Raw genomic sequence first — 24265 nt, 5'->3', positions numbered from 1 at the left:
ACGCCGCCGCCGACCGCGGCCCCGACCGAGCAGGCGCCGCGGGCCAAGGGCCGCCCGAGACGGTCCCCAGAGAGCCACCGGAGGAGCCACTCACCTGAGCGCCGGAGCCCCGGCTCGCCCGTGTGCAGAGGTAGCGACCCAACCCTTGCGTCCCCCTGGGCTGCGTCTCCCCGACGGCGCCCTCCGTGGAAACTTCAGCCTCTCCGGGCTTCTCTTTGCTAGTGCATTATGGAAGGTGTGAAAGTGGCTTTGCGAACCTCAGCCCCCTGCGGTCGCTGCGGGGCTTGGATGAGCGAACTGCGGAGCAACTTTTATTTGACCCTCCTGCCGCCCCTCAGCTTTTATCTTCCATCACTCGCCTGGATCGAAAGGTTTTTCAGTTTAAGAGCTGATTAGCTCACTCATGTGTTTGCTGTTTGTAGTGCGGGAAGGAGGAGCTGGGCGAAACACTTAAAAACAACACGCACACAAAGTCTCCGGCAGCAGGTAAGGTGGTGGTTGTAATCTCTACAGCCTCTTAGTGCTTTCCTACAAAGTTCCTATCACGTGTCTGTGCCTACCGGGATAATTTTTTTGTTCTTTTTTGGGGGTGGGGAGGTGGAGGCGCCAGTTATGATGTAAGGATATCCTGTTGGGTGTGTAGAGGGGACAGTTTTGGATGTGCAATTGAAGCGTATAGTGTTTGGTTTGGCTTTTGGGGGGGGGGCTCCCTCTTTTCTCTACTTTTATATTGTCATATGCATCAGGGCGGTACTGCACTGGAAACAGTTTATGCCCAACTCAAGACTTTCATGGTAAATTTCTAAGGACCTATTTGTGGAGTGTGCTCCCTTTTTCCCTTCTATTTTTAAGTACACTTAACAGTTCAGTTGAGCTGTTAAAGGATGTCAAGTTTCGTTTTTCTTAGGTGTCAAAGGTAATGGTGAGCTGGTGGATGCTGTCGGCTTCCCTTAATGTTTTGTGTTTTGGTGTGGTTTGGTTTATGTTTAGGGACACGGTGAATGATGTAGTTTAGTCCTGGGGGAGAAAAGGAAGTTTAGCCAAAACAGGGATGTAAAGCTCCTAAGGGAGGGAGGAGTAACTCATGTTATTAGATGCCACGCTAGGGCTACAGATGCTGCTGGTGCGTTGTGGAGAGAACGGATCACACCGAGAGGGGAAATCTCTGCTTGGAAGGGAATCACTGTGGAGCCTGTGCAATGTTTATGGGGTATGTGTAATTTTTTTAATGGAGTTTTCTTGCTGAAGGTCTTAGACTTGGAGAAAGTGATTGTGTTAAGATAGATTGCAGTTTTGGTGTTTTGTTTTAATATTTCTGACCTGTAATTAGCATGTTGCTAAGGCCCTTGTTTTCAGACCACTTGATGGTGAGGCAGGGTAGGATGTAGTGCAGTGGTATGTGTCCAGGAGCACCAAGAAATGCATCCTGTAATCAGTATGCACCAGAAGGAATTTGCTCCCCCACTCCTCCCCCAGGTCAAGCCAGCTGCAGAAACTGATATCCTCCAGCAAATCCTGAATGAATGAATGAAAACAACGTGATCGCCCTAATAATGACCGCAACTGAACACACATCTTTGGCTGTATTTTATAGAAAAGGCCACCATTTTCTAACAGATTAATGCCATATGCAACTCCTTTGCACATTTTCTAGAACTGTATGAAATGAGAGGTAACAGAATGAAAAGAAGGCAGCAGTTACATAAATTTTTGAGTGATCTAGTTTCAACAGTACATAGACTGAGTTTGGGGATTTTCTTTAAGGGACTAATGTAAGAGCCATAAAATAAGCACTGCTGAAAGACTGTGTTCAGAGGGTTTTGTGGGCATAGTGAGTAGTTTCAGCAATTGCTGCAACAATATATTGGTCATCTAGTACCTCCTCCCCTTTTGTTGATAAACACATCTTACAACAGATCGTAGTACAACTTGTTTTTCTGCATCCTTCAGAAGTCTTAATTGCTTAGGAATTACAAGGTCCATCATCAAGTAGTTTTAATGAAATTTGTGACCAGGCTTAAACCGTCCTCTTTGTTGTAGTATGTCACATCTGAGTTGAATGCAATTTTAACGCAATCATGGTGAAAACACTTCTCTGAGTCTGGTTGTTCAGGAGACAGATTTGCATCAGAGAGCTTGTATTGGGAATAGAAGAGGCCTTTCTGCTGTTTTTAACACCAGGTGGTTTTGTCAGTTTCTTACATTGAAATGATTTTGAATGTAGGCTATTCTGCCCCCGGGTCCCTGGTGATATTACCTTTCTGTTACTTCTCCACATCCCACCTTGCTCCTCTCTACCTAAGTTAAAACGATACAAGTAATCTATTCTTTTTACTTATCTATTTAAAATTCATGCTATGAACAGTTGAACAATTTTTCAAACAATTATCTACTCAGTTTCTTTTGAATTCTGCAAGGTTCTGACTTCAGTGGATTGTAGCCTCCACAGGTCAAGGCTCTTGCCGCTGCTGCTGCTGCAGACACTGACGTCACTATACTGCATGAATGAAAAACAACAACGTGCTCCATTTCTGGCTCTCCACCTCCTTCCTTTTCTGCACACTCCGTGTGTGTGTGTGTTTAAGATGGTATTACGCTGCATTTGAAACTACATTTAAAACTGTTAAATTAGGTGGGTGGTGGCTCAGGGATATGTGTTTAGTATAGAAGCATATTGCTTACAAAAAGCTTCAAGTGCTATGAGCATTTGGACTAGAGGTGACATAACAGCATTCGGTATTTTTTTTATCTGGACTGGTGGTTATGGAAGAGAATACAGAAGATGTAAACAATTTTCTTTGTAATTGCTTTACCAAGAAGAAGTTATGAGACAATTGTAATTTCTTAACATGTTAGATCATTATTATCTCCCTCTGAAACATTGTTAATATGCACATTTATAGGGTTAAGTCTAGAATAATAAAGAAATGATACTCAGATTATTTCACAAGGCTGAGGAAAAGCTGAATTATGTAAATAGGCACAATTTTAATATGATATTTATAAAATCTAGCAAGAAGATGGTAATTTTTATTTTTGTAGCACAGTTTTAGATCATTTCTATGGGTATCATAATAGAAGATACATAAATCTCCAAACACCTTGCTCTGTATAGAGAACATGGAGTTTTAAAAATTGAAATTATCTTGTTTATGCATATGATCATATTTTTGTTTGCATTTTTAAAATTTTCTTTTGTATTTTTAAAACTTCAAAGTTTGTTATTTATATTCATTTCTTCTGCCTTTAGCAAAATGTCCCCCTCCCCCTTGTTCAGTTCTGAAGGGTCTTGAAGTGGTGAATGACAAGCTACTGAATGCATCCTCAGGCTCCCTGTGATGTGTTTTTAATAGATGTAAAATCATGAAGTATTATGCAAATAGTTATTGTTTTGTAATGGTAATTCATAAGTCTACCTTTGAGATAAACAGAACAACCCAAATGAGAACATAGCAGGATGTTGTGTTAAAATTAATGATCTTTAAGCTAAAATTCTGAGTAACACTGAAAATATAATAAAGTTGCTTCTTTCTGAAAACTTCATAAAGCAAAACCTATAAATTCAAAAACAGAACAAATACAATTTTATTGTGCTAGACAGTAAATAGCAATTGCAGGTGCTTTTGTGTTTTTTTGTAAGGTTTGAGCATGGAGATGAATTATAAATTCTGAAAGATATAAAAACCGTTGCGTTAGAGCACTCGATATAGAATACCGCTTATTTTTAAGTGTACCAAACCTAATAACAAAAACATGGAAGAGCTTGTAATTTATATAGTTCCTGCTATGGAAAATAGCATGTGTTGATTCCTGATTTAACATGCCTAATATCATTAACTCTAGAGTGAAATTTGATAAGAATTTTTCATGAGTACCTTGAGAGCCTTATTGTTTTATACATTAAGAAGTTATGATTATATTTTAAAAGAAAATACAAAGCCAGCTAGCATATAATGCTGAATGACTGCCTGCAGTGTGTGTGCATGTATGTGTGTGTGTGTGTGTCTGTGTTTTGATCAAATAATTTGCTTTCAGTTTTTTATTTTCCATTAAATTTTCCCTCAAGTCCTTTTTACTGCTATGCTCAGTTTGTGGACTTCCAACATTTTAAATTACTTTTTTTCTCTCTCTTTTTAAAGATACTCAGACATTCTCTTATAAAGTTACTTCTCAGGCCGATATTGTTGAAAATTAAGGTCCTCCTCTTGTCCCCCCCCTTTTAAAAATAGTTTTCCTTGAGTGCTTAGAGTTAACTTGTTTCAAAGCTTTCTTATACTAGACTGAAAACAGTTAAAGCTTTGACTGTTTTTCCTAAAGAGACAGGTTTCAGATACTGATTTTTGGGAAAGGTTTTCAGCCTTTGAGAACTACACTAAGTATCAGCAGCGTTCATTAACTAAATTTTCCCATTAATTATGGTACATAAAATTTCTACATCAGTGGGTCAATAGCAAAACAGATAAGTGAATTTATAGAAGTTTTTTTATTCTTAAACTGTTTTATGTTCAAAGATTATATTCCTTTCAAATAACTATTATTCTAAACATATTGAATATTGTATACCTAGGGTGTATAAAAGCACCTTGGTCAGTTTAACTGTATGTAAATTCGTGTATATATATTGAGCTAAAAATTCTTTCATTATTTACAGTACTTTTTACAGAAGGACGTTTCATTCACTGCAATGTATGTTGCTTCAAGGATTTAATGCAAATTAGGATTTATACATTGGGGAAGTGTTGAAGGGTAATGGTATCCTTGTGATTTTTATTTGTGATACTGTGGACTAAATGTGAATAAGAAAACAAAGGAGTAATTGGGCTCCATGGCAATGAATAACAATGGAAATAAACGGCAGTATTCAACACATGGCGAGTAGGAGAGGATTTTTCTTAAATCTGAAATTTAAAACATTGCTAAAAGCCTGTTTTATCAAAGCTTCCACATACAGCTAATAATCTGCCAGGAAGTATATACTAATGACTTTGTTATTCTTAATTTTAGTTTAGTCTTTTCTCCAGAGTTTAAATCCCCAGACACCACCACGATAGGCTTTTTCACAGCACCTGTCCTGGGTCTGTGCCTGGCACTGTTGTCTTTTGTCTTCAATATATAATTTTGTTCTCTCATTAAATGTCAAAGAAACCAAATCACTGATGCTGTTTCTGTCCTATATTCTATTTATTTTAACAAGAGGTTGAGCTTCTCTGATGCTGGTCTCTAACTGGGTTTGCCAACAGTCAGTGGAGGAAAGAGAGAACACTGCTCACCTATTGATGTGAAAAATCTGAGTGAGAAGCTGATGGAAGAGCCAGGAGCCAACCTCTTTCCCTTTCTGCCTCTCATCTGAACCCTAGACCTGACCATAACTCCATGGGTCATCCAGTTGATTCTAGAAGGATAATACTTGTGCTTGTTCTGCAAAACAAATTATGGTGGATTTATAGTAATTCTAAAGAAAACAGGATTATACTTAATTATGAACAAATTGTGGAAAAATACTTTCCTAGTATTCCATTTTTGTAGGAACAAACATGGCAGATTCCTTTTTAGCAGTGTTGTTTACCTCAGGTGAATGTTATTGTGGCAGCTTGCAGGACGAGGCAAGTTCATGAATACCTGAATAACCTCCCCAATATTATGTTGTATCTCTAATTGTTGTAGGTACAAAGGAAGAAAACATGTGAGTGCTTTACTCTATATAAGGCAATATATACTTTCATTCATCAAGAAAGTGGATTTCAAATCATATCTTCCGATTCCAGACACAGCGTTCATTCCACAGGATTATCCTATTTCTCCTAATTAAAAAGAGACTGATATTGGTCATCAGCTGTGATTTCTGAGCTATAAGAATTACTGAAGAATAGGTTTTCTATTGGTTCCACAGCACTATTACACTGTGCTGGGGTATGCTTTGACATTTTCAGAATGTCTAAAAATGTGTCAGAGAGAGAGAGGGAGAGAGACAGAGAGGAGGGTATGAGCAACAGTGTGTGTGAGAGAAATCCTGGTTCCTGAGGGGTCAAGGATATGGACTTGGTTGTATCTGGCCCTGTGTACTTCTAGAATCTGTGCTGTTCTTGAATCGTATTATAGTGAGAAGTATGTTTCTCCGTGATTATTAAAAGTTAGCTATACATGGTGGTAAACTGGTAAATGCTTCAGGAATGACTAAGCAGAGATTCTGGTCTCAAGTGATTGTCCTGGCAACTGGTACTAGGTTAATTTAGCCCCACCAAGAGCTAATAGTTATCACTGCAATTTGTGGGTTTGAACTCTGTATATTTGTAACTTAATGAAATGCAACTATGGTGCACCTTAATAATGGCTAACCAAAAATAAGGATGAGTTAAAGAAACTAGTGAGATCCATTATTATGTAGGAAGGTTGACGTCCAAAATTGTCTTCCAAGTTATTAGAATTCAGAAATCCTTCAAACTTTTGGATGTTGCATAACAGGAAGGCAAAAACTGCTAAAACTTGCTGCCTAGTGTCTAAAGATAAAATACCTATCAACTACTGACAGTAATATCCCCTTATTTAGCCAGTATGACCACAGGGTGAACTTCCGTTAGTAGTCCCTATAGCTAATTTTAACTTTTATATTACTAAAATATCAATTATTTAGTGAAGCATTTTCTAAAATTATTATGCAGTTGTTTTCTTGAGCAAAACAAACAAGACATGAGTGAACTCTTTGTGGCTTAATTAGCTTTGTTAATACCTATGATATACCTAATAAAATGATTGCTGTTGATACTATTGAATATAGGATTGAATGAGCACTGACTGACAACTAGAGTTGCCCTATAACTGATTCTATACATTTGCTTTGGGGATTGTCTTATTTCTGGTAAAGGTAGAATGAAGCAGTGAGCGGCTACATTTATTCCTTAATGGAATAACCTGGCTTTTTTCTCTAGAATTAATTATCAAGTTAAAGACCAAAGAAATGATTTTCCAAATGGTTCCATAAAAGAGGCTTAGAAACAGAAAGGTATACTGAAAAATATTAGATTTGGAGTCAAGAGACTTGGGTTCTATTTCCACTTCTAACATTTGACTTATAGTAAGTTCTTAACTCTTTGCATCTTATTTTCTCTATCTTTAAAACGATACAGGTGGGCTTTTTAAGAGTTTGGTTGGGTAGGGAAAAGATTCCGCTGTGGAAAGGAAAAGTAAATTTATTAAAGGAAAAGTAAGTTTATTATTTACTGAGGTATAACTGACAAATAAAAGTTCTATATATTTTAAGGTATACAGTGTGATGATTCGGTACACATTTACAATGTGAGATGATTACCACAATCAAGATACTTAACATATCCATCACCTCACATAGATGCCTTTTTTTCTTTTTTTGATGTGTGCTGAGAACACTTAAGATCTATTCTTAGCAAATTCCAAGTATACAATACAGTATTATCGACTGTAGTCACCATCTGTACATTAGATTCCCAGAACTTACTCATAACTGAAAGTTTGTACCCTTTGACCTCCCCACTTTTCCCACTTGCCGGTCCCTGGCAACCGTCATTCTACTCTCTGCTTCTATGAATTAGACTTTTTTTAGATTATGCACATAAGTGAGATCATATTTGTTTTTGCTTTTCCCTGTGTATTTGTTTTTCTGTCTGGCTTATTTCACTCAGCAAAATGTTCTCCAGGTTCATCTATGTTGTTATGAATGGCAGGATTTCCTTCTTTAAAAGACTGTATAATATTCCATTTTATATGTATACCACATTTTCTTTATCCATTCCTCTGTGAGTGGACACATAGGTTCTCCACATCTTAGCTATCGTGGATAATGCTGCAAAGAACATGGGAGGGCAGATATCTTTTCAAGATACTGATTTCACTTCCTGTGGGTATATACTCAGAAGCGAGATTGCTGGATCATATGATAGGTCTATGTTTAAGTTTTTGAGGAACCTCCATACTGTTTTCCATTCCCACCAATGTCATACAAGGGTTCTCTTTTCTCCACATCCTCACCAACACTTCTTATTTTCTTGTCTTTTTGACAATAGCCATTCTAACAAGTGTGAGGTGGTACCTCATTGTGGTTTTAATTTGCATTTCACTGGTGATTAGTGATGTTGAGAACTTTTTTGTGTACCCTCATTAGCCATTTATATGTCATCTATGGAAAATGTCTATTGAGATCCTTTGCCTACTTCTTAATAAGGTTATTTGTGTTTTTTGCTATTGAGTTATATGAATTCCAAATATATTTTGGACATAGCAAATGTATATATCCAAAAAACCATATGCTTATCAGATGTATGGTTTGCAGATATTTTCTCCCATTCCATAACTTGCCTTTTTATTTTGTTGATTGTTTCCTTTACTGTGCAGAAGCTTTTTAGTTGCTTGTTTATTTTTGCTTTTGTTGCTTGTGTTTTTGGTATCATATCCAAAATATCATTGCCAAGACTGATGTCAAGGAGCTTTTTCCCTATGTTTTCTTCTAGGAGTTTTATAGTTCCAGGTCTTAAATTTAAGTCTTTAATCCATTTCAAGTTAACTTTGTGCATGATGTAAGATAAGGGTCCAGTTTCATTCTTTTGCATGTGGATATCCAGTTTTCCCAGCACCATGTATAGAAGAGACTGTCCTTTTCCCATTGTATATTCTTGGCACCCTTGTCAAAGATTAGTTGACCATATATGCGTGGATTTATTTCTGGGTCCTCTGTTCCATTGGTCTATGTGTCTGTTTCTATTGCCAGTACCATATTGTTTCTATAGCATTGTGTAGACTAGATGATTCTTAGTAAAATTAGTTATTTACTGAGCTTTATGTCAGCAACTAGTCTTCACCGGAACTCAATATAGATCACTTTTATAATTTCTCTTTCTCTCTTGAGAAGTTAAGTAATCTGCCCAAGATCAGGTGGCATGCACAGAAGGCCCAAAGGGCCGTGTAACTCTACGTCCTGACCTCAGGTCAGGTGAAAGTTGCTTTTGGAACCCAATTAATTATGGGGCAGGAAAGCATGCACAATGGGTTATCCCATTGCTTATACAGTTAAGTCACAGAAAGGCCAAAAATAGCTTTGGTGGGGTGTGAAGAGAAAGCTAAATGGAACTAAACTCTAGGGTCCATAGAACTTAAAATAGCTGCAGGTATTCCCAGTGATTCAGGCCTCAGATATGTATATAAATATGTCGTAGCACTTCAAAACCTTATTATGTCATTAGTAAGCCTTCCCCTTGGTCCTGAAAGTACTTACCACTTTGTTAAGACAGAATTTAGATTTAATTTTTAAAATTGCCTTTCACATGAAATCTTAAAATCTGGGTAGAATGAGTCTTTTGCATTTTCCTATTTGATAACGTAAGCTTTACATTTATAATAAAGCATCATAAGGCTCCATTCAACCATAACATTGTGATTCATAACTTTTACCATTCTTTGATAATTTAGCAGCATTCAAAATAGTATCTTTTTATATTTCACTCTCATGGCAAAGCAGCATGGTGCAGTATCTTCTCAATTTATGCCTCCTTGGGCTCTTTTCCATTTTCTAGGTTTGCTGATGTGATGTATAATAGAAAAGATATTTCAATCTCCATTTTAACAATTTCTTTCAGGATGTTGTGGCGTTTTTCAGTGTCACTTGTGCTTACTCTAAGCCCTCTTTGATAGTCAGTGTGGACCATGAATCCTTTCATAAGTAACATTAGAAATGGTATTTTTATTGTTATTGTTATGATACTGAAAGTGTTATATAGAGTCTGTGTGATGAAGTTTCTCATGACTTTTCTTGTGTAATTACTTTACTAGTGAAATACATCAGTTGATAAGTTGGATTAATGAAGTAATATTTGTATCTTAGAAGATAACAAAAACTAGTAGAGCTCAGTTGCTCAGTTACCTTAAAGAACTTTGCTATACTTATGTAAACCTGTGAAATGATCTTCCCACGAATGTGTAAAAGGATCATAGTAAAATACAGATTTGTTTATATATTAGCTGGTAGTCTGTAAACAAATTATGATATTTTTGAGTGTTCTGTGACAGTGTCATCTTCTTTCTTCCAAAGTGTTTTGGAGGTACTCTGGTGCATCTCCCTGAAAAGAATCAACTGTCCTTTTACTGCTTAAAAGTCAGGTTATTTCATTTAAGTGTCTACTACTTACTAAACAGGGATTAGCAAACATTGCTAAATGCAGTTTCATTAGCATTGTAAATTAGGGAGTTAGACTGTGCTCAGAAATCAGGTTTTGGAAAAAAGCTACAATATTCTGCAATATTTTGATCCGATAGCTTTAAAAAACTTATTTTACAATTCTGTTCTTTCTTTGCATATTGAAGTGACCTGTTATTGAAAAACACCTGGTCAGTTGATTGCATTTGCCCACTCTTTGTCTTTTTGGTTAACACATGGCCAAAGATGAGTGTAGCTTTAATGTAATTTCAGTGATAACTGTTCATTCAAGAAATTTTTGTTTTCAGGTTTTGTAGTTGTTGGCAGTATGTTGATGAGTAAAACTAATGCATTTTCTCCCCGTTTTACACAATAAATATTTATTGAGTCCCCGCTATGTCTGAGGAGCTCTGTTTAACCCTCCCAGAATACGTATTCTAGGTGCAATTGGGGTGCTCACATTCATTTTTCTCAACAAGGTCAAGTCATTTAAAATCTGCCAAGAACTTGACCCACTATTTTCTCTGAGGTTTGGACTTCATATGGGAATTATTACGTTCTATGCTTATCTTTCAGGATTAGGTTGCACTTCTTGGTATTCTTTTTTGAATACCAAATACTTGTTTATATGTGTTTTTCCCTTATTAGATGAAGCTTAGGAGAGCATTACCTTGTGGCTTCTATATTATATCTAGGTCTAAGCTATATTGCTGCCTGGACATATTATAATATTCTGCTAAAGTTTGGCCTAACATGGTGGGATTAACATGGAATCAGCTTCTGAAGCTGTTATATTTGGAGAAATTCAAAAAACCATCATGCCAAAAATTTGGTGGGCATTTTCAATTAAAAATCTAAATGTTTTTAGATCTGTCATAAAGATCATGATTATACTAAGCAAGCAATGAGAATATAAATTACATATTAATTTGTTCTTTATTGCAATGTAAAAATTTTAAAGTGTAGAGCAGATTTTGGGGTGGTTGTTTGCTTTAGAGAATATCTAATTTACGTGCAAGTAAAATTATTCAATTTAGCAAAGTGTTATTTACACAAACTTTTTAGGAAGTCAGTTACACAAGATTGAGGTTCATCTGAGGTTGTAAAAAATATATTACAGAATAGTGTAATTTCTCATTGCTACATAAAATGTTCTACTGACATTAGCAGGATTAACTAATATCCTAAGAAGTTGTTATAAATGAACATGAATAGATCTTTTCCATTTCCTTTCTAGTCTGAGTTTTAAAATTCTAAGAAATTTTGTATTCAGTTAACCCCTAAAAGGGAAAGAATTCATATGTACTAATAATTTTATTTCTCACATTTCTCTGTGGAAAGGTATGCTTTTAAATTAGATAAATATTCCAAGTTTTTTTCTGGATTATTTTGTCCTTATAAAAAAAAAAGTGATTACTTGAGTTATAATTTCCTACCAAACAGTTCCTAACCAGCTTAATGGAGGAAATATTTCTTCCTTCATGAAAAACTTTCACCAAACCTTCTACTGTTATCAGTGTCAGGAGGACAAGGCAATAAGTAAGCATAATTAGACTAGAAATATGATTAGTACTGTGGATTATGATTTTATTTATAATTGTATAATCCTACAGTCTGATTTTAACTTAAAGTTTCTGTGTATACTTAAGGACGAAGAAATTAATTGGTCACCCATATACACACTACTGTATATAAAATAGATGACTAATAAAGACCTACTGTATAGCACAGGGAACTCTACTCAATACTCTGTAATGGCCTATATGGGAAAAGAATCTAAAAAAGAGTAGATATATGTATATGTATAACAGATTCACTTTGCTGTACACCTGAAACTAACACAACACTGTAAATAAACTCTACCCCAATAAAAATTTAAAAGTCAATAAATAAGTATACATTCACAGGAAGTTGCAAAGACAATACAGAGAGAGAGCTCCCACGTATCCTTCACCCACTTTTCCTTTAACGGTTATACTTTACAAAATTATAGTATGACATCAAACCAGGATTTTTATATTGGTGTGTGTGACTGTGTGAGTGTGTGTGTGTCATTTTATCACATGTGTAGATCTGTGTAACCACCAGTATAATCAAGATACAGACCTGTTCTATCACAGATGTCAGGTGCCACTCAGATCTCCCTCGTGCTGCCCGTTGCAGTCACACCACTCCCTCCCCCTACCACCCTGACCCCTGGCAATCACTGATCTGTTCTCCATCTCTATAATTTTGTCATTTTGAGAATGTTAGATAACAGGAATCATACACTATGTGACCTTTTGAGCTTGGCTCTTTTTCACTCAACATAATGCCCTTGAGATCTATCACAGTTGTTCAGAGTATCAATAGTCTGTTACCCTTTATTGCTGAGCAATATTCCACAGTATGGATGTACCACAGTTTCCTTACCCATCACTTATAGGAGGACATTTTGGTTAAGGTTGGGTCTGTTACAAATAAAAATGTTAAAAAATTTTCTGTACAGATCAAAAAAAAAATTAATTGGTCACCTAATCTGATTATACCTAAGGGCTACACAATATCTGTGTGCGTGTATGTGTGTGGTGTGTATGTATGTGTATAAAAGAGAGAATGCTGTAAAGTTTGCATTCCTTTCTCAGCAATCACTGGATAATCACTGGCTCCTGATACTTTCTCCATATAGAGTAGAAATTCATGGTCATCTTTTCATAATGCTATAAGTAATTTTAATATACTAAGTGGTAGTGACTTAGGGACTTTACTTATCTCATGTAAGATAAAACCAATGGACAACTAACTAGATGAGAATTCTGAACATCTTCCTTGTGGTTATGGGGAAATTTGCTGTTTATAATACAATTATATTTCCTTCGGGAGGCATGTCTTAAATGCTGAACTCTGAAGTACTTACTTAAGGAGGATTTGGTAAAAAGTTGTTGGATGTGTTTGGAGAAACAAATTAATCAGTTTACATATAAATTCCCTTTTCTGAATCATCTAACATAATTTAGAATGAGAATCCAGTTATCTACAGTTTAATTTTCTTAGTAAGTGTATGATCATTTTCTCTGCTGGAGTTGGCTTTTTGATTTTTGAGCAGAATATTATGTTGGTATTTAAATTCAAAGTTGAAAGAAGTGTTGAAAGCTGTCGTTATTGCATTTCTACTGACTGGAGTGGGTATTCTTATAGGTGGTAAGTGTATATAGCAAATTAAAACAGACATGATGATTACATCCTGCAAGTCTACATATCCAAATATTTTAAAATATCATTATAATTGTCTTTGGATGTTTTGCTCATGCTGTTTACATTCTTGCTGATCTTGTTACCATCTGTATAAAAAGTTTTAATTTAAAGTATATTCCACCGATGTTTCACGTAGAATATATCATACTCCCTTAGGTAACATGCTTTGAAAAAGTGGCCTAGTGTATTTTTCTATGCTACTAACATAAAATCAATAATTTATTAATAAGACGTTCAGACCCAGAACATCATTGGGTTGGGTTCTTAACTTCCTTGCAGCATAATTATTAACTTTTCCTCCTCCCTCATTTCTCTCATCCTACTGATCACTATATCTTATCCCATCTCCTTAGAATTATGTCCTGAATCTGGTAGCTTCTTTCCATCCCCTCACGGCTCCGTTATTACTTATTGCTTGATTTGTTAGAACTGCTGCCTCTTAATTGGTTCCCCCGCCATTAGTCTCCCCTCTCTAATTTACCCATTGCACAGTCTTTCTTTATAAACATAGTCTTTCTTTAAAAAAAAAAAATTCTGAAGTTCACAATCCTTTGCTTGACATAAAAGACTCATCTCAGCATCCTCGATTGTGTACCTCAAGTTCTTTGTAAACTGAACTCACTTTGTATTGAAAATGCTATTATCTTTCAATAGCTCCATACTTGTTCCTTGTCAGGCAAGGATTCCGTGTCAGTGTAAGGTAATCAATCTACTGATTACTGTAAATTAGATTAAGTTAGATCTTTCTATTTATGGTGACAATTGTAATAATTTAGCAAGACTTACTCTAAAATTTGGCTCAAACCATCTCCAAGGTAACTCAGACAAAGGGAGTTAAGCCCTTCTATAGTAGAGACCTCTAAGGATTCACCAAACCCTGTTTTGTCTCCCTCTTGGCCCACATAAAGACTCTTTTTCCTACCCCTCCTTACAATTAGATAAGGCTTTGTGATATACAACATTTTCATCTGTGTTCAATAAAAAAGCACTAGTTTGATCCTCGTCATTCATTCTCTTCCCTCATCTGCCAGCTGGAAGCAGAGACTCTAGCAGAGGACTCCAACCAAGGCCCTGGGGGAATGGTGGAGCCATAAGATGAAGGAATTCTGAATCCTTGAATGATCATATAGAAGGCCATCTGTCAGCCAGGAAAATACACATTGGGTTTTTATTGTGATAAGCCACGAATTTTAAAAAATTGTAGCTGTTAGCATTAGCAACTTTACTGCACCTCACAGTTGAAAGAAAGGTGGTCTACCAGCTGCTACTACTGGAGCCAGTTTGAAAATTCACCCTGGGAGTCTCACTCTTACCTCGTGTGATCCATCACATAGGCAAGTGTGGTTCATTGTTATCAGTGCTTCTGTCAGTATGCAAGAGATCCTTCATCAAGTTCGATTGTGTGATCTTGCTGGAATGTATTTAGTTTTATATAATTTGCTATTTCATTAGCTGAAGATGCTATAACTACTCTTTGATTAATACTTTAAGAGACTATTTTTAAAAAAATTTGGAGACGTTATAAGAATTGATAGCCATGTGGAAATAAATCCATTGTCTCCCAGAGTGCCTGGCAGGACACGAAGTTTAGTGGTCTTATTAAGTGGTCTTGTTATTTTATATAAATATGTTATTTTTCTTGGATATGCACTATATGAAGAGTTATTTATTATATGAACCTATCTTAATGAGCTGTTTGTGAAATACCTAAGCATGGAAATCATAGCCTTTTATGTAAATGTGGAAAATGGGCTGATAGAGATCCGAATTCAAGTTATTTTTGTCACTGTCTTGCACTTTATTCACAATGATTTTAGATGAGCCTCACATACAGAAGATTAAAAAGAAACGTGGAGCCATTCTATTTGAGGCTCTTCCAGAAAGCCTCCTTTGCTAATGAGTTCCATAATATATGCCAGGTGATTTCTAGTTTTTGAGTATTAATTTATTTAAAAGTAAGGAAAGGATGGATAACTGATATCCACAGGTTCAACAAAACTTGAGTAGTTGTGCTAGGTGTTAGAGAAACAAACAGAAAAAGACAAGAGCTTTACTTTTAGGAAGGAGCCTACCCTCTGGTAGATAAGTTTTACATTTATCATTTAAGTATAAACAAAATAGTGAATCATATTAGGTTTCGCTTTCTTATTTCATTCTTAAATGAAAGTAAAATAGCTAAAATATGGGGCAGGGGAAGAGACAGATAAATGAGTGATTTGATATATCCATGAAAAAGAAGTTAACTGTATTATTCATAATGTTTGAATATATATTGTTCGTACTTGTCCTGTCTCAAACACTACATAGAAAGGATTTAAAAAATTCTGATCAGAGGTGAAGAAGGAAAGAATGGAGAAAAAAGGCAGACAAAAATCCAGTTGACCCATCTCTTTTCTATAGTGTGGTTTTGTTTTCTTCCCATGTTGAGATGAGTCTTTTTAGTACATCTGGAAGTGTTGTTCAGGTTTTTATTACAAATGCCCTAGCTATTGTAGGTATTGTTAATGATTCAAGCTATATCCAAAAGTGTAGTCTGATATTTGTTCACTCATTTCTTGGGCTCTTGGATTGAACAATGTTCTTTCATCATTTAAGGGAAAAAATTAACTTAGATGCTAATAACAAACTCTGGAACTTTGTGACTTCAGTCCATTTGTAGCTCCTGGGCAGTGCCATTTTGATTGAAGTCCAGTTCAATCAGTAATATCAATAGACTATTTTTGGCTAAGATTATAATGGCCAGTTCTATGCCTGTTCTGGAGGAATAAAATATGATGCTCTTCTAGAATATTTTATGACACTTTTCCCCTACACTTAGTCATACCACTAGTAGTTTTATTTCATTTTTTCTGAAGTTGATCCCAGTCCTTGGCAGTGTTTCCTGGCAACCTTTTATGCACAATATTTGTGGAATTGTTGAGGTGGAAGTTGTCCTGTGTATGCAAACACGGAACTGGTTTTTACCATGTTCTGTTTTACTCCATGGCCTCTTCAAACGTATCCTTTGTATAAGACCTTTTCCTTCAGGATGTTTTCCTGCAGCTTTGGGCCATATCCAGCTTTAATGAAGCATCCAATTTTGGATAAATTACTGGGGCACAGCTACATATTTGGTTCTTTGATGTCAATATTTATGAAAGTAAATGCTAGAATAAACATCTGTCTTTCCTTATTTCTGAAGCCTTCATTCTGTTGAGCCTATTGATTTTGGGTTTATTCTACAGAAGCGTAGTTATATATTTCCCAGTGAACAACATATTCACCATTGCTGGATTTGGGGACACAATGTGGGGGAAAATAGAGCTAGTCGGCTAGATTTAATTAACTAGATTCTTTTGCATGAAGCAAATCCGTGGTATCCAGATGTATTTTCAGTTCAGAGTTCTGTTTATCATTTGCCTACCATCAGTAAACTAGCTTGACTAGTATCTTATTGAGGTTAAGCAGTTACTCTTTTCCTAAGCCTTTCTCCTTAATCTTTTCTACTTAACCATGGAGTTAACTGTTTACCCTATTATTATGCTATTATGAGCTAATCTGTAGGTTTTATTACCTAAACAAAATGTTTATAACTTAGACTTAAATGCTTGAATCTTATTTTCATTATAAATTGTTGTTAAAATGTATGTGGATTTAGAATTCTACAAATTTTCAGTCTAGATTTAAGAAGAGATATTTACTTGTCTAGGAGACTGTTGTGCTTTTTCTGCCATATTAAGTCATTCTTTATTCAAATAAGAGATGAGAAAGCTGATAATTTTCAGATTCTTTTTCAGAATCAGAGGAACTATAGTCATCATACAGATTTCATCATAAAGATCTTGTATTACATGGTAAAATTTGGTTGTCCTTTGGTAATAGTGGTAAGACCCTGATTCCATAATGTTAATAGTCAATCAGTTCTTTCTTGGTCTTGACAATTATTTTAGGACTTTTTGTTCTTTATTGACCTGTCCCATAGATACTGGGATGATGTGGACAGAGGCTGCTTACTTTTGTTCCTTCAAAAAGCAGATCCTTATAGATTTAGCTCCTTGCAAGGTGAAGGTACTCTTCAAGGCTTCTTTCCATCGTGTTTTTTTTCCAAATGACTCTCTCTTCAAGCCCCTCAGCCCATTATTCTACCTTCTCCCATGGTAAACTCCACCTTTCCCCGTAAGAGGAATTCCCGTTCCTTGATCCATTCCTGGTTCTTGCTGCAGGCTTCTGTAGGATTGACTTTCAAACTCTACTCTGTAATTGCCAGCTCTAGAGGAAGGGGATGGGCAAAAATTCTATTAATGGAGTGACTATGGATGCCGCATTTCAATTAGTTTCTTCACTAGGTTCGGCAGGAGCTAATTTCTCTACCAGGTTACCTAGGAGGAAAGTATACCTCTCTAAGACTAACATTAATTTTTCTCAGAGTCAACACAATAAAATATTGGAGGAATATTAAAATGTTTAAAAATATATGTATATATATATATATCTGGTTCTATAAGAAATTTAATAACTACATTTGGTTATCAGATATTCTGGAAATTCTTAGTCTTACAGATGTGCTGAGGGAATAACTACATGAATTTCCAATCCTTCTCTGGTCATTTCTTTCATGGAATGATGGAAGACTTACCTTAAAGATATTGAGCATTCTGCTACTCTCTTCCCCTTTGAAAGTTACTACCTGAATGGTTCACACATTCCAGGAGCCCTTATGTTAATTCCTTTCCAAGCTGTTGGTTGTTTGAAGCTGATTCTCTAGTAGATTCTTCAGGACAGACTTATGGGAACAATATTCCTTGAGTTATCATGTATTATGTAGCAAGAATATACAAGACTATAAGAAGTTTTCATCTATGGGTTTTTATACTTGAAGGTCACTTTAGCTTCATTAAAATGTGTTTGATTTGGGCTGTATCATTTTCTCAGATACATGTATAGTCTTTCAATATGTAGTTTGAAGTTATCTTTTATTCCAGGAGAGTTTTATTATAGTTTTTAGTATTTTTTGCTTTGTTGCTTTGGTCTTCTTCAGGGACTCCTACTAAACATACATTGGACAGTCTTGCTTATGTTACATATTAATTATTGTCTCTTAAAATCTTTTTACCTCTTCTTTTTTTTTAATTCTAAAATTTGTCTTATGTTCCATTTTCTACTTTTGTAAGGCATTAACCCACTGTGCTTCTTGTTAACTTAGTCTTCATTCCTGAAATAAGTTTTTCTTTTATTTCTAAACCTTTCCTGAGTTTGATCACCTCTCTTTTCATATCTTCCTTGCTCTCAAACACAACATTTTTCAGTTTTTCTAATTCTGAGGTTCTTCGTTGCTTCTGTCATTTAAAGAATATTTTTAGCTTGTTTTGAACTATTAGATCACAGTTTTCCCTACTTTAAAAATCAAGGAGTTTGATCAGTAATATTGGTTGTCATTACTGTGGTAAAGATATAGCCCATTCTGTAGCCTTTATTATAGTCTTTTTTGTTAGTTTTTTTTTTTTAATTGGGATATAATAGTGGATCTGTCTCATTTAGTTAAAAATTTTCTAAGCTCTACCACTGCTTTAACTGGAAGTTAAGTGCTTTGAAACAAAATTTTGTTAAACATTTTGTCCTCTGGTTAAGGAATATTTGCTTTCCTTTCACTTACTGTATTAATATCCATTTTTGGTCATCTTATTTTGGTTGTTTTATAGTTGCTAATACTTTGTGATTATTTCTTTAACATTTGAGACCATTAGTTATGTAAGATTTTAGATGTTTGGAAGCTCTATTAATCGAATTCATTGGAAGTTCATAAAGTTTATAGAATGTTCTTCTACTAATTATGACTTTGCCAGGGTTCCTTAAAGAAATACCGTTTTCCACCAGAAAAAAAAATGAACTTAAAAATCTTTAGCATCTCAGCTGCCATATATGTAATTTCTTTATAGATATATTCCAGATGTCAGAGCTCCATCTTAATTTGTTGTGTATTCCTCCAGTGCTTGTCACCAGCCTTCATGGCCATCTTGGTGAAGTTTTCTTTTACAACCTTGATACAAGAAGATGCTCTCTTGGGTTTTCTTTGAAAACAGGCTGAAGGCCTTCCTCCAAATGTCGTATCTCAATTTATGTATCATTTGACACAAATTTGCGTGAGCTATAACCTAGAGAAGAATCATTCCTAAATGGCTGCTTGACTACATTTTTTTGTTTGTTTTTCTTGACAGACCTCAGGTTACAGGCTGTGTCAGGCCTCATTTGGTGAGAAGCATGTTTGTTTCTCTTGTCAGCTTCTTGACTGGTTCCTTTCCAGATTTCTGCAGGGCAGCCATATGGTCATTTCGGCATGTTTTCTAGATTGCTTCTATGGCAGGTTTCCAGGTCTTGATTAGTGTTTCAGAATCTGCTCACACTGAGAGGGCTTTAGTTTTTGCCCTTTAGTTTTATTTCAGATGCATATTCAGATCTGGTGTCCTTCCTGTCTCATCTGAAGTTCATTTGATTTTGATGATTTTATTTTATGTGGCCCATGTATTTGGCTAACTTTTTATCTTCTTATATTTTAAGCAAGAAAGGCCCATAAAGTCTGTTGGTGAGGTGCCTAGACTGTGCTGATTTTGGAAAACTGAATGTAACAATAATTCTATTAGATGATCAGTATTAATGTGCATTAGATAGGCTAGAGATGTATACCAGCCTCCTCCTTTCTACGTTTTTTATTCTTAGTTCCATAGTTCTTTAAATTTGTTTTTTTCCTGGTGGGGGGGGGGGGGATTTATTTTGAAAATTTCTCTCTGTAACCATGAGGCAAGGAGAAAATTACTCATAACGTTGGTAGTGATGTTTAAGAAAAAATTGTTCATGACACTTATAAAGATTAGTAAAGCAGACTTTATTCAGGGAGACTATCACGATAGTTGTAGGGACCACTGCAATGTGGTTTTGCAGTGGGGGAGAGAGATTGGGCTCAAACTTGGAATACAACTAGGAGAACTGGGGATGTATAGCCAAGTAGAAGGGTCGGGTAAAAATTACTCAGAGGAAAGAAACATCAAAATAAGGGGGAAAAAAAAAAATAAGGGGGATCCTGGCTAAACAGACCTAAACAGGATTGTTGATGAAGGCAGGCCAGGTGGTCAGATATTACATGGGGGATGGTAGAGATGAGGAACCTAATCAGATATCCAGCGTGATCAATATTGAGGGTGGGGGATTCTGGTTAAACTGACATAGTAGGATTCTTGCTAAAATTGGACAATGCAGAGATGAACACAGAAGCCCAAAAGTTAGGGCCTAATTGGAAAGAGTTCAGAGGAGCCTGACTAAAGTTTGGTCGAGGAGAGACTCTTCAACAGTGATAATAAATTTAAAACTATAACTTTCAAGGAAGTAACTCTCAGTACAGAAATACTGAAGCAAATCTCTATTAACAAAACAGACCTTTAGGAGCTTCCCTGGTGGCACAGTGGTTAAGAATCCGCCTGCCAATGCAGGGGACACAGGTTAGAGCCCTGGCCCGGGAAGATCCCACATGCTGCGGAGCAACTAAGCCCGTGCGCCACAACTACTGAGCCTGTGCTCTAGAGCCCACGAGCCACAACTACTGAGCCCGCGTGCCACAACTACTGAAGCCCGCGTGCCTGGAGCCCGTGCTCCTCAACAAGAGAAGACACTGCAGTGAGAAGCCCGTGCACTGCAATGAAGAGTAGCTCCCGCTCACCGCAACCAGAGAAAGCCCACACACAGCAACAAAGACCCAACGCAGCCAAAATAAAAATAAAAAATAAATAGATTTATAAAAATACAAAACAAAACAGACCTTTAGTTAAGTTCATGCTTAACCTCAGTGAACCAATAGCAAGATATTCTCTACCTGTATTTACTTTTGGTTATGTTTGATCACTAAATTAGGAACTATATCATTTCAGGTTTTTTTGAAGTTGAAGAAAAGCAACTTAATGTCTTATATTCAGTCTCTGCTCCTTGAATTTGTTATTTTGATTTCAGTGATAAGGATTGAAATTATAATATGAAAGAGCAAATTCAGACATCATGAAACACTTATTTTCTCTTAAAAGATAAAGGTTTTAAATAAACAGGCTGTAAAATACTGTAATATTTGGAGACTCAGGCTTAAATTCTTTAATCAAATTAATTATTAAAATCTAAATTTTACTCTGCTTATATATTTTATTTAATTTTTCTTTGACAGTTTGATTTTATAAAAAGAAACCTACTTAATGTATTTTTTCAGAATTTCTCGTATTTTTTACGAAGCAAATTTTATTGTAGTTAACTTTTGTTTGCAAAATGCCCTGTTTGGGTGAGAGGGAATCTTTCCAAAGAAGGTGTATTGAACTTTTTGTCTGTTATCTCATCTTTCTAAGAAAGCATTCCTAAGCATTCTGTCTAGAGTGCTTTGTATTTAGGTTTGAAGGTTCTTATTGTCATGGCTGGCACTCAGTTTAGAAAGTGACCTTTTTGAAGGAGATGACTAGAAGTTTAAATTTACTAGATTCTAGAAGGTTAGCTGCTAAGTGCAGATTTCGAAGAATTGTTTGACCTTTTTGCAGCAGGATATTTTCTTGGATTTATATTCAAACTTTCAGTGCCTCTAAATGGAGTAGATTATAATCAACAAAATGATTTTATTTTTGAGCACCTGCAACTCTAAAGGATCTAGTCCCAATCCTTTAGACATAGGTTCTGAAGCTTTTAGTACCAGTAGATTCACTTGAGATACGTATTTAAAATTCACATTGTTTGGTCCCACTAGCAGAGAGTCTCACATTGTTGATGAGAAATTGGGCCCAGTATTGAGCATATTTAACAATGTCTAACACTTTGAGAAACATTGCTTTAGGACCTCAGTGGTTCCCAAGGCTGATGATGCATCTGCATCAATTTGGTCTGGTTTAAGAAATCTGTTGAGGGCTTCCCTGGTGGCACAGTGGTTGGGAATCCGCCTGCCAGTGCAGGGGACACGGGTTCGAGCCCTGATCCAGGAGGATCCCACATGACGTGGAGCAACTAAGCCCGCACGCCACAACTGCTGAGCCTGTGCTCTAGAGCCCGCGAGCCACAACTCCTGAAGCCCGTGCGCCTAGAGCCCCGTGCTCCTGAACAAGAGAAGCCACCACAATGAGAAGCCGGCGCACTGCAACAAAGAGTATCCCCCGCTCTCTGCAGCTAGAGAAAGCCCGCGTGCAACAACGAAGACCCAACGCAGCCAAAAATAAATAAATTTTTTTAAAAAAGAGAGAAAAGAAAAATTTAAAAAAATATGTTGATACCTGGTTCCACCCTATAGCTACTAAATTAGAATCTCTGGGAGTGTGGCCCAGTAACGTGCATTTTTAACAAGCTGCCTGGTGATGCTTATACAGAGAGCCACGTCTCAGGATCCCATCTTTGAGATCCATTGCTTAGTTCCACCTATGCCTGAGGGCCTTGAGCCTTTTTGTTCTAGGATCTCCCAAGATCTAATTTCTGGGTGATACACTGTATTAGAAAGCTTTTGCTATTACTTCTCAGACATGCCCAGATGTTGACACTGTGCTGACTAAAAAGTATTGCCTTTTCTTTTTTTTAACCATTCTTTAACATTTTTCTAATCAATACTAGGTGGTTTAAGGCATACACACACACGTACACATTATGGGATTTAATGGCTGCTTCTTTTTGAACATAATTGTTAAAACATAAAAAGATTTTACACACTTTAGGAACTTAAATTCAAGACAAAATATTATTATCTATGTGTGTTTTGATACTACTGACTAACATTGTTAATGTGATATTTTTATGTAAAACTAGTTATTTAATGTGAGTTCTATGTAGAAAGGTCTGGAAAAATTGGTATTTGTTACTTAGTTATCTTAAGCATTTTGCTGAATTGTATGGCTTGAGGCTACTTTAGAGTTGTAATAAATGTATGGCTTGAGGATTCTTCAGAGTGGTAATAAACTTTGAATAAAGTAAGAAGCAGTTTCTTCTTGGTGGTCGTGTTACAATGGCTAAGTTTCATGCAGTTATAGTCTTTACACAGTAGTTGAAGGAATAATAGCTCTTTTTCAAAAGGTTTAAATGCTTTCTTAAGTTTAGATGTGCTTTGCTTGTATAATCAGTATTTAATGGAAAGCTTTGGCGAATAATCTTTCTTGAGAGAAACAAGCTAAACACAGAGAATCAACAAGTTTTATTTTTTAGTTACTTATACACACTGAACCTATGAAAAAGGTTGGAGTGTGTCAAAGTCCAAGAAAAGAATGTGAGCACTTTTTATTACGTGTGTTAGTTTACATTCTGTATGGCTACATTATGTCACTCAAAAATATTGCATCCTCTTTACCACCTGGTAAGGTTGGTTTAGAAGGCGTAGTGGCTTGTTTCACATTTCTCTGTAGCTACAGTTCTTAAAGTTTCTAATAATAACTTTTTTTTAATTTGCAGAAATTCCACTTAACTTTGTTAATTTTCTCCTTCAGGTGAGCTTCTTAATACATCAGATTTCCAAACTCACTAACCAGTCAATCTTCAGTCACTGCTACTAAAGTAAAAATTGTTGGGAATAATTAGTTTAACATCATATTACTGTGCTCTGGCAGTTAGATATTAAGCAGTTTTGCCTATTTAGAGTAATGCCTTGTATGCTATTCAGATGCAGAGTTATCTAATACAGCTCCTTGTTTCGAAACCTATTATACTATTATCACTTTAAAGTTAAATTTCCAATTGGCTGTTAGAAAGCAATAATTATATTGTATAGTCCTCAGTAGGAACCCCAGAGGAACCCCAGGCCTACCACTGCTCCCTCATCAGGGAGGGGAATTGGAGGGGGAAAGTACAACCTGTAGATGGATATAATGAGCAAGTCTTTTTACAGAATGCGACATGAGGAGTCAT

The 24265-nt window shown here is 36.0% G+C and overlaps 1 protein-coding gene across 1 annotated transcript in view; it reads left to right on the top strand.

The window, feature by feature from the left end:
• Positions 1-292: 292 nt before the first annotated feature.
• The window catches only part of ADGRE3 (adhesion G protein-coupled receptor E3), a 132370-nt gene continuing 108397 nt past the window's right edge, over positions 293-24265 (top strand). Inside the window, exon 1 of the mRNA XM_057541716.1 lies at positions 293-486. The gene's annotated coding sequence lies outside the window, so the exon portion shown is untranslated. The remainder of the gene's footprint in view (positions 487-24265) is intronic.

Source organism: Balaenoptera acutorostrata, chromosome 2, assembly GCF_949987535.1.
Source record: "Balaenoptera acutorostrata chromosome 2, mBalAcu1.1, whole genome shotgun sequence".
Taxonomy (NCBI): Eukaryota; Metazoa; Chordata; class Mammalia; order Artiodactyla; family Balaenopteridae; genus Balaenoptera; species Balaenoptera acutorostrata.
This window is presented reverse-complemented; position numbering and strand designations above follow the sequence as displayed.